This window comes from Drosophila suzukii, chromosome 2R (assembly GCF_043229965.1).
Source record: "Drosophila suzukii chromosome 2R, CBGP_Dsuzu_IsoJpt1.0, whole genome shotgun sequence".
Taxonomy (NCBI): Eukaryota; Metazoa; Arthropoda; class Insecta; order Diptera; family Drosophilidae; genus Drosophila; species Drosophila suzukii.
This window is the reverse complement of record NC_092081.1, coordinates 5,874,630-5,886,660: the sequence shown is the minus strand read 5'-3', so window position 1 is coordinate 5,886,660 and position 12,031 is coordinate 5,874,630. Positions and strand designations below refer to the sequence as shown.

The 12,031-nt window shown below is 39.9% G+C and overlaps 1 long non-coding RNA gene across 1 annotated transcript; it reads right to left on the bottom strand.

Annotated features, from left to right (window-relative positions):
- Positions 1–1,586: 1,586 nt before the first annotated feature.
- Positions 1,587–2,725, bottom strand: LOC139352492 (uncharacterized). The gene is made up of 3 exons (XR_011603702.1): positions 2,419–2,725; positions 1,941–2,028; positions 1,587–1,870 (listed from the first exon to the last, which is right to left on the bottom strand). It is a non-coding gene; the product is annotated as an uncharacterized lncRNA (long non-coding RNA).
- Positions 2,726–12,031: the final 9,306 nt, after the last annotated feature.

The window sequence follows — 12,031 nt, the reverse complement described above, 5'->3', positions numbered from 1 at the left end:
TTATCGAATAAAATTAATACATTTTTAAAATCATTTCATTTTGCTTAATACATTTTTACTAGTTGAATATAGAACATTCTAAAAGCTACATATATTAACTTGTAGGGTTGGTGTTACATTTTCGGGTAACTTGAATATTTCCTTGATACATTTTATACAATGCGGAGGTTTCTCAGGTCCCGCGAGTTATTTTAAATGCGTTTTTCAAGTGCTTGTCTGCGAAAGAGCGCCCAGTATGTTACACTGCCGGAAAAGTGTGCCCTACTTTTTTTTCAAATATTTGTATTAATAACTAACTTGAAACTTGAAACATTTGGTCTCACTTATTCACAAATAAGTGTACAATTCCACTATATTATTAAATCCATTTTGGAAATTTAAAACGTACAAAGCTTACAATTATTCTCAATTAAACATAATTAATCATTTATTTTATATGTAGTACATGAAATACGAAATTCCCTTGTACAAATATGTACTATTAAGGACTGCATAATTGCGAGAAGGTGAATCGGTTTGTCATCGATTTTCACGTCACTCTGCATACTTTGCACAACAATGAAATATCAAACTTGCAGCGGAGCAGACATTTCTATAATTTGTCCCCTAACGTTCCTCTCCTATAACCTTAAACTTTGTAGTGATTTGGATTCACAAAATCGAAATCGAAAATGCTTTCGTCTTAATATCTCAATTACTTTTCGTTCTCAATTTTTGTGAATGTACTAGATCTATAATCATAGTACTGGTAGTAATGTAATTTAAAGTAAGGTAATTTAAAGCAAAGGTGATAAATTGCGTCACCCTCGGTTGCTCCAAGGTGACACTTACATATTTCCGTCAAATGTGAAACTCGTCCTTTTGAACTGTCTTGAGCTGCATACATGGATAGTTTCGCTTCCTGCACACAAACTTTATTCTTTGGCCTACGTTAGGAGTTAGGCTTCTTTGTTGGTGCAAAGGTAAGGCGTTTTGCTCATGTTTTTTAGTGATCATGTACGCAAGGATTGGATACATTTTTGAATGTAAGCTACATTTGCACTACTCTCAATAAGGCTTACCTGGAATATTTCCTAATCGCGACACGTCCAGTTTTAAAATTCTGATTGCTTTAACCAAGATTCCCCGAGCTTTGATTATTATTTTCCATACACATCTTGAAAGTGGACAGAAATAGTGATGGGTAAAAAAGTTGTGTGACCATACATACACCGATAGTTGTTCAAAACAATCGAACAATACCCAAAGTTCTATTTAATGTGGCCATGAGTTAAATAGTTCGATTTTAAAAAATATTATGTTCAGTGCGAAATGGAAAAAGGGACTGATTTCTGGACAGGGATTTTCCGACAGGACAGGGATTTTAGGACAGATCTGGACTGATAAAGAACAGAAGGCAGCACAGATCCACTACTTTTGTATACGTTTCCATCGGCAATTGTTTGATTCTTGTTGTTTCCTAATGAAAATTTAGGTTCCAAATTAGGTAAGCTCGATTCAAAGAATAATATTTATATGGCAAAATAACTTTAACCAATAAGTAAAGATCATTTCAAATTTAAAATTTCTAAAATATGCCAAACAGGGTTGTTTGCAGTAAAAGAAAATGAAGTGAACTACTAAATTCCCAGATAAGAGAGTATCGCCCGTTCGTGCTGGCGAGGTATCGTGTTCATTATCTTAACATGCCCAGGACTACTTGCATATTCGACGCAAATGCCAAACGCGACCAGGCATCAATTTCAACAGCTACAGCTGCTCCGGGGATTCCCATTCCCATACCCATTATTCTGGCGTTCCATTTTCCGTCTTTCGTCCGCCACATCCACATCCACATCCACATCCTCCATTTCGACAAACGAGGCGAGTGCTGAAAAATGCAAATCAAGTTTCAAATATTTGAACAATAATATTTGTGGAATGCCACCCAAATTACTCACACAGTCCGAGGGAGGAAGAGGACAAGGGCGAAAGTGAGAGCATCGGGCATCGGGGATCATACATATTTAAAATGTCGCGTGCTGTTAACTTTTGAAATGCCAAAAATTAAGGGAATGGAACGGGAACGGGAACTCAAGCCCATATACATTCTAATTAATAGCGGCGGGGCTAAATGCTCGAAAAAGGAAGTGTGCGGCACACTCAAAAGGCATAAGGCACAAGCAGGCATTAGAAGCGGTCTATATAAACCAGATGCTGATCCGCCGATCGGTGGTCCTCGCATTTGGAGCTGTCAAATGAATGCATTATGCATATGGAATGAGCAGGATGTCCCTCCATTTGGACAGCTTATCGCAACCGAAACGGCTACCGCTGTCCGTCGCTTGAGTGCCTGTACCTCTGCCTCTGCCTCCATGGTGCACCTTTCCAATCCAGGTTTCAACTCGAGCTGGGAGTCCCCAGGTGCCGCTGGCTTACCTGATTTACCTGGCCACCGGGGGCGCCGGCCGGAGTTATCGACGACACATTGACAGGACATAATCGGCACACTTGTAGCTGCTTATCTTAATTGCTACTGACCTGCGCAACGTTTCGAGTTCCCAGCTCCCAGGGAGCTCCACTTCCATCAATGCGGAGGTTTCTCAGGTCCCGCGAGTTATTTTAAATGCGTTTTTCAAGTGCTTGTCTGCGAAAGAGCGCCCAGTATGTTACACTGTCGGAAAAGTGTGCCCTACTTTATTTTTCAATTATTTGTATTACTAGCAATCGTGCAACACTAGAAACATTTGATCTCCCTTTAAAGATTAAAAAGCAGATATGATCTCCAAGAGATATAATCTGTTATGTTAGCGTAGAGCAAACCCAGTCTTCATAAAGAAGTTAGACTCATGAATAACCTCTTTCAAAATGTTGACCTTAAACAAAATTACGTTTGTATCCCACAAGCTTTTATTTTTTTTAACAAGTGTTCCTTAGGACTGTACAAAAAAATAACTTTGATAATTCAGTATCATCTTTGGCGTATTAAAATTTAACTACCTTTCGAATCTTGGGTTACCTAGTACTATATGGAGTATATATGTAAAATATAAAATGTTTCAAAAAAAGATACATACATTATAAGGCATACTAATTAGGAATAGAATATAGACCTTTCAGAAGGCTGTCACTTTGAAATCCGTATTATGTAGTACATATAGTACATATGAATATAACGCTATTATTATTTGCTATTAAGAACTAACTCAAACTAAATGTGCAACTGGGTTCACCAATTATTTTATCAGGTTTATGTGGCTTTATACCTCATAATATATTAAAAGTGTGAATTTCAGATATAGATGTTATAGATGTTGCTCTCCGTGTACCTCTCGGTGTGTGTCATAATATTTTGCATATTTGTTTGTTAGCTGCTGCCGCTGCTGGTTTTTCCTTGCCTTGCTTTTCTCTTCTTTTCTATTAGTTGGTATTTTCGCATTGCTCAGCTGGGCGTTTGTGGTCATTGCTAATTAAAGATTATGCGCTGCGCGTGTCCCCGATGCATTCCCGGGATCAAATGGCTGATGGCCGGGCTTACCAGTTGGGTGGTAACACTGCAATGCAGCACTACAGACCACTGGATACTTGGATATGTGGATACTGGACACTGGATACCCGTATATATCGAGTGCTCTGTAAATGGCTGTGGATTGGCGATTGCCTCGGACTTTGCTTTTGTTTTATTCCGCAGAAGTGTAAATTGCGGCTCAATGTGCGAAATTATCATTACCATATCGGGTTGTCAAGAATTTTAACGGCCATTTGTACGAGTGTGTGTGTGTGTGAGTGCGAGAGTGTTTGAGTGTGTGACAAACGCAAGCTCATGTAAGTGCTCTCATCGAGTGGATTTACGTGGAATTGCAAGTGCTCCCCTCCCTTGCGATCCCCCCCCTTTCTGATGGATGGACCTGCCACTCACCCGCTCACCCGCTCTCCCACTCTGCCGCTCTCCCTCTCTCTCTCTCTCGCACAGGTGGACACCCAATATGGCTATTGAGTTATTCACTTTGACATGCCGGCAGCAACGACAGTGGCATTCCACTCCATTGTGAGTTTCGCTGGGTTTAAGCCAGTGGTCGGCAGCGGCCTATCTAGTGAGCATAGGGAAGTGTTCTGCCCATCCTCTGCTCGCTCACGTATAACGTACATGTTCATGTGACTTCGGCATGGGTCTTCGGGTCATTTTTTCTCAACTTCGGGTCTCTTTTTTGTTGCTGCGGCAGAGGATCTCAGTGCAAAGCAGAGAAACGCCTCGCTACAGCACGCCGCGCGCAAACTTCGTGTTTGTTACACTCACACTAATGCAAGGCAAACTTGTGATGGTATGTGTGTGCCGACCACTGGTTTAAGCCGAAAACTGCAGCTGGAATGCGTATTAGCAATAACAGGGCGCATATTTCATGCACTTTTCGTTATTCGCCTCTTTTTTTATTCTTGCCTATGTGTGGTTTTTCGGGTGTGTGCTTTATAGGTGGATGAAGAATTATGACAACATGGCATAGTTGGTGAAAGTATTTAGGAGCGACCTGGCGGTTGCATGCCCCACCGACATTACACCCCATCCTGCCCCCCTTAGATTTTAATTACGCCCCTTTACGGCGGTACACGCACATAGTTTTCGGCAGGGGGTACGGTGGCAGGGGGGGGCGGCAAAGCTTAAGGTCAGCTGCGAGTCCTGCGGCAGAAGTCCAACCCTTGGCAAAAGATGTCTGCCGCAGCCACTGTGCTGCTCACTCGCACACAGACGCACACACACACGCACACACTCTGGAAATAAACCGGTTTCCTGAGAGCAAGGGGTTCAACCTCTTTGGGGCGGAGACTTGAGCTTGCTCCTGCTCTTATCTCTCTCCTCGCTCCTCTCTCTCTCTTTCACGCCAGGTCTGAAGTACACTACTGTTGTCTCGCTCAAACGCAGGCGTAGGAGTGGGTACCAAGGTGAAGGTGCGAGCGGGAGGGGCGACTTCTTCCGCTGTTTCTTCTTCTTCCGACTTTTGCCAAAATGTTGCAATTGCTCATGGGAGTAGTTAGGTGGGTGGGAAAAGTGTGGGCGTTCGGGGGGTCGATCTACGCCACCCATCTCCATCTCGCTCTCTATCGATTCAGCGAAGTGAACTGCATTTGCGGCACTTGCACTTGAATGCATTTTAAAGCGCCCGTAGCAGAGAGCATAGCATATTTTTCCACCAAATTTCAACAATTTCAACAATGCCCCGTCCATTTGCCGTTATGAACTGCATACACATGGCCAAACATACCTATGTTTGTACATATGTACACACACATAGGAGCGAATTGCAACGACATGCCTCTGTGTGTGCATTATTAACCAAATATTTTATATTCATCTCTCTGCTGTGCACTCTGCTTCTTGCTTTTTTACCGCATTTTCATGCCGTTTGCCTGTCTATGTGTTTGCGCCTGTGTGTGTGGCTGTGAGAATGTGTGTGGGCGGTGCACAGTGGATTCCCTTTTAATTAACTCAATTTCATGGCATTTTCTCCTCTACGTTTCTTTTTTCCACATATTTCATATCCTTTCCGACGATGTGACGTGATGTGGTAATAAGTTGCATTCTTTTTGTGAATTTGCAATAATTGCCCGGCAAATGTAAATAAAACAACGCATTATCAATAAAAATTAACCCCCGTTGGGGTTTTATCAATTGAGTGTTGAGGCGCATATTTTGGTTAAGTATAATTGAATATTCGCAGAAATTCACAGATATTAACTACCAAGAATTTACAATACATTGGCATGTTTGCCAGTATTCCATTTGTGTTATTTTAAACGAATTATTTTGCATTTTCGACCCTATAGATTACATAATTATGTTCTTGATCAGAAAGAAAGTCGGAACGAACCGGATCTGAAAAATATATGATACAACATAGGAAGGTTCGGAAATTTAGCTATACACAATTATATTTTTCTTTCGTTTTACTTTTCAAAAGACAAAAAAGCAAACAAATAATTTTTTTTGGTAATGAAAACGAAATTTATTCATTGCACTATGAATAGTAATAGTAAATTTTTAATCTAAAAGCGTTCTTATTAGCAAAAGAAAAAAAAAGAGAAAACGCTATAGTCGACGGCCTCGACTATCCGATACCCGTTACTCAGCTAACAAAAAAAGCTCCACCTATCGTTTATTCCTGTCGGCTGTTTACGAAATTTCACTAACACGCAACATGACGTGAAACCTAGGTGGCGCTATTGATATTTCGTAAACATCCGATTTTCTGTGTTAATATATATCCGTCCCTCTCTTTCTCTAATGAGTTTGCTAATTGAAAATTATTGTTTGGTTGTAAATTTTTAATGAATGTTCCGATTTTAATATTTTTTGGCATGTAGATGGGTATTGATAATAAGAACAAGAACTCATTTAAATTTTAACGAAATATTCTAAAAAAGTTGGCGCTAAACGGGTTTTAGCGTTATGGGCGATTGCGGGCGTCAGAGTGCGAGTGGAACCATGCTGAAACAAACTACGAATCTACCCGCGCAATCCCAATACTCTAGCTCTTATAGTTTCCGAGATCTCAGCGTTAATACGGACAGACGGACATGGCTACATCGCCTCGGCTACTGATCCTGATCAAGAATATATATATACTTTATGGGGTCGGAAACGCTTCCTCTTACTTGTCACATACTTTCCGACGAATCTAGTAATTTAATTTGTATTTTAATATTTTTTGAACCCATCTCAAACCTTACACCCACATATTTCGAAGCAAAAACAAACTATCGTTTTGTCAAGGTCTATAAATGTACCGTCACATTTCAAAACAGCTGTCTAAGTAGGAAAAAGCGGTGGCAAAATTAAAAATTCCGATGACGAAACGATAACAAAAACTGCGAGATAAAGAGCACGCAGAAACAAAAACGAAAAGTTTCCTGAAAACGCAAAACTAACATGAAAGCCAGAGCAATCCAAATAATCTAGTACGTATACCCATTGCTCGTACAATAAAATGTTACAATTTATTCGTTGTAAGTATGTATCAGGCAGAAGAAACCAATTCCTACCCTACATTATTGATCAGTGACCCCACTTATGTGATAATGTTTATTATAGCAGAGTACCACGCACAAAATTTTCAAAAAATTGTTCCAGCTTAAATTGAAATTTTTGTAAGTTTTCAATATCTATTGGCGTGCCAAAAATAGGGTTCTCTAGAAAAATGCCTTTAATTAAGAAGCACATTACGAAACTTGTGATTCATTTCTCGGATATCTTCCATGGATGAGAACCTGCATGTACCAAGTCTGCCAGCACTAGGGTCATAGATCTAGTACCGAAACAATTCCGGCGTTCGATAAGCTCACTATAACTTATGTCAAACTAAGATATGTAAATCTAACAGAAACCGCATGCAATCCCTATATTAGGCATTCTATGTATACAAGTTGAATAAAGCGGACGTGTTACGAAAGCAAATAAAAAGTTGTATATAAAACCCTCCTTTCACAAATTTTTCTCAATTTAGATCAGCGGTCGGCACAGAATACAGTGAAATTTTGTCTTTCATTTGTGTGAGTAACTTGCAAGGGGCAGCTTATCGATGTGTTAATGATGAATGGTGTTCTACGCTGTACGTGTGCCGGCAGAGTCTAAGCAGAGCTAGGCTCCCTATGACCGCTTAATGGGATGCTGCCGATCGCTGATTTAGAGGTTTGGCTTCCATGGAAGTGATTTTGCAACCATGTAGCTCGGCTACCAGCACTAGGGTCGTAGGTACAGTAGATAAAGTGGATAACATCACAGATTAATTTATGGCCCGCAAAATGAACAGAAAGTATCACATCACTTAATAAAGGATCGGCGGATTTATAGTTCCTGGCCGTGATAGACAATGGCGTCTTCTTTGACAATCATGACGTGCTCAACCATGACGCTAGAACCATTTTATGGAACGTGTTATTTAAGTGGGCTTTATAAAAAAAAGGATGTGAAATCTTTGTAAAAAAGACTTGAAACTATGCATAAAAGCATTTACAGAACTTACAAATTGTTTTGATTAGAGATGAGCGACGTACTGATGATAGAAACTTTGTAAACCAGACTATAAAGTATAAAATAATGTACAGAGTTAACATTATTATGGCGTTTCCCAACTGGATGATTTTATATTTTATGGACTTGTAATAGTTTGCTCTGCTTTTCACATGCATTGGTCTTCGCTTCTTTAGGCAAGAAGCCCGATTTGTTTCTTTGTAACACATGGTTCGATTCCATCCATGAACTAGCTCCGTAACTATCGATAGGTGTGTAACCAAGATACGATATCCACACATTCACAAAATATCAATTAATACTAGATGCTAACAACATCAAATTCACACTGATATTGCTTATAAAATTAATACTACATGCTAATAATATCAAATACTGACAATGCTAGCAACATAAAAACTTATATTACTGCTAAGCACAAAAATACAGATCAGATTGCTAAAGAAGCTTGGATTTAAAAATACCCCAAATTTTTTATATTCTGAGACCCTCTTATTTTTAATATTAGGTGTATAAATTTCTGAGACCCTCTTATTTTTAATTTTAGGTGTATAAAATTAAAAGTAAGAGGGTCTCAGAATAACAAAAATTGGGATATTTTTAAATCCAAGCTTCTTTATCAATCTGATCTGTATTTTTGTGCTTAGCAGTAATATAAGTTATTTCATTATTTTGGAAGGAAAAAAAAGTCGCTTTGCTACTTGCATATCTGTCTCCCTCGCACTCCCTTTAGCTTAGTTACGGGTATTTGATAGTCGAAGCAGTCGTTATGGTTCTCTCTCTCTCTTGTTAATTTTAGTATAATTAATTCATAATAATTTTTCATTTCATAATAATAGGACGATTATACGATGAAACTCGAACATAATATTTAATTTAAATGTGATGGATTAACATTGCCTATTCTCACATGATTAGATAAAATATACATTTTCGTTTACATAAAATGGGATGGAAGCCGAAAGAAAAACACTTACCAAGAAATAAAATAATAATAACCATTTCGATAGCCATTGGGGATATTTTACTAAACTACTAAACTTTATTAGGCATTATATTAAACTTCAAAGAAATCGCAGTAAGTTGAGGAATAAGTAAGTCTCCACCACACTTAACTAACAGGACTTTCTCCGGGCAAATTAAATTTGATTGCGCGGAATATTCCTAATACAGTTTGTTCATCCACCGGCTTCCTCCCCCATTTCAATTTCTCGTAGACAGGAGAAGGCCTAACCCGTATCCGGAGCATCCTTTGCCAGGTCAAACTAATAAACTTTCCTTGTTTTTTCCTGGTTTTTCCTTGGGCCCGCAGAAACCTCATCTCGTCTGGGGTCCTTTGTCTTGGGGCTCCGGGTGCGCCGCCTATAGATATAATTGCTGTTTAAAGGTCCTGTGGAGTGAACTGAGCAAGTGCAAATGCAGCTACCAACTTCAAGTCGAGCATTTTTGTGAATTATTTTCCCATTATGAGCAGATTAAGTTTATTGTGCGGCCATTGGCAGGGAGCAAAGAGTCTTGGCAACGCGGGGGATTTTCCATTTCCCATCGGCTCTGAGTTGGGGGAGTGCGAAATCAACCCGACATCTTGGCAGGAGCTCGGGAAAATTCACTTCAACACATACAAACACACAGAGCTTTGTTTTGAGGTCCTTGGGAGCCGGATCTAAATTGAAAAGGACAAAAAGGGGAGATGGCAGAACGGTCGGTAAACGGAGGAAAAGTATTTTAACGCGGTCTGAATTTCAAAAGTTTGCCAAGGTAGAACCGCTTCAGGCAACAATGGAGTTGGGGCATCACTTGAAATTCCCAACGATTCCCTTTGAAGCATTTCGTTTGTATGCAAAATGTTGTTTCATAATTTTCATTCTGTTTTCTTAAACGTGTAAATTAGAAAATACCTCACAAGCAATGGGAACTCGAGCGGGGGAGCAACCAGATATTTTACACACATTAATTAGAATATCAATGGAGCATTTTGCTCTTGTCTTTGTCTTTGGCTCCGATATACAGGAAATGTCACCTTGTCTCGGGACTTTGGGGATCTTTTCGGCTCCTCGGGGCACAAGGACTCGAACGGGGCACAGACAAATAAATCACAGAGTAAACGCCACACAAACTGACATGACCGGACCAACCTACCAGCCAGTCAAATGGAAAGGAGGAAAATGGAAAGGAAACCAACCAGATGCACATGCAACCGCAGGCAGCCCAAAATGAACCCAACAAACCGGGGGATATCGGGGAAGTCGGTGAAATCGGGGAATCCGGATTGCGGGCAGGAAAATGATGTATGGATTTTTTAACGCCGCTGATTGTCTGCGCAATCGCCGGAGCCACATGTAGCCACAATCGCATCACATTGAACAGTAGCCCCGGCTTTCGGTTTTCAGTTTTCAGTTCCCTGTTTTCTGTTCTCGAGAGGAGGATACCGATTTCAAATCCAATGCCTGGCTTCCAGCGCCGTAATCAGCGCCGCATGTGGGGAGCATTGGACGAACCCGAAAGCGGACCCAACCAACATGTGCTCGAAATGTGTTCATTCCACGTTAATTATAAATTGATTTCGGCTGTCATGCAAACCAACCAATATCTGCACTGCATCAAATTAATTCAATTTGGTATTTACTTGGGAATAGTACGTATTTGGATCATAAAGGTTGGGCTTATTAAAATTTAATGATACAGCATGAGCGGATTCAGAAGGGTGCCTATTGGGTTCAAAAGCATTCCACTTGCATGAAAAGTGATGAAAAACTAAACAGAAAGATATCTTTTCCTTTAAAAATCCATATTCCATTATTATATTATGTTCCACTTGGTTTATTTACTTGGGATTAGTTGGTCAAAAAGTGATTTCATTCCTTAATAATCCTTCTTTTAGTATTTAAAACATATTTTCTTCTGATACCTATTCTTTAATTGCTAACTAAACCACAGGTTTCGTTTTAAAACCACATTCCCAATATTTTATTTAGGTTCTTATCTTCCGTATTCTCGTAACCCCCACTCCATTCAGCAATTAGCAGCCAATACGGTTTGACCAAATTTACGAGCTGCACTCGGGATGCCGGCGTACGTGCCACAAGGGCTCTTCCATCCATATCCATCCATCGACTCAACCATCCATTTCTCCAGCGGAGGTGGCAGATATCTTGTCCCCAAAGACGCTGGGAAAATGTTTTTATTTATATTTTGCGGCCAGTCACGCACATTCGCTGGCCATAAAGTGTCGCCGAGTCAAGTCAAAGTTCCCCTATCGGTCGGTTCCGCCCTCAAATGGGGCCTCCAAAAATATACCCGTGCCACACTTCTGCTTTTATTATTGTTTTCCCATCTTATTTATTATCCAACTTTGGTTCCGCGCCTTTTGTTAACATAACTTAACCGAATACCGAATTGGAAAATTTGTTGGTCTCCGATTCTTGTTTATCTGGGGTAAAATTAATTTCCATTTAATGTGGCAAACGATCTTGTTGACACTTGGTCCAATAACCTATGGGGAGATTGGTATATTCGTATATTGGAGAAGCAGCTTTCGAGGCCAGACTGAAATAATATGACGGAGCTGTCTAAATAGGACCCACCATTTAAACGGAATTTTCTTTATAAGATCTACCTTTAACGACCCAATATCTCTACTTACTAGACCTACCATTTTTATAATAACAAAATCAAATGCTCGGAAAATGTGTAATAGTTATCGTATTTTATAAAATTGCATTGCAAACTCATTGTTAGATTCGCATTTAGGTTACATAACTTCAGGGCTAAAATATTGGTTCTGGTCAAGTCTTTTTCTATTTGCGATCTACAATCTTCTAGATGTATGACTATCATGTACAACTTATCCCCTGGATCATGCACCACTAACCTGAACTCATTAACACACAATGCCGCCATAAACAAGAACAAATGCTACCGCTCGACCGGACCAATGTCGAAAGTCAAGAAAGGAAGGAAGTAGAGCCGCCAAAAACGGAACCATCTGTCCCGATTGCGAAACTTGAGTGACAACTGCGGCAGATACAA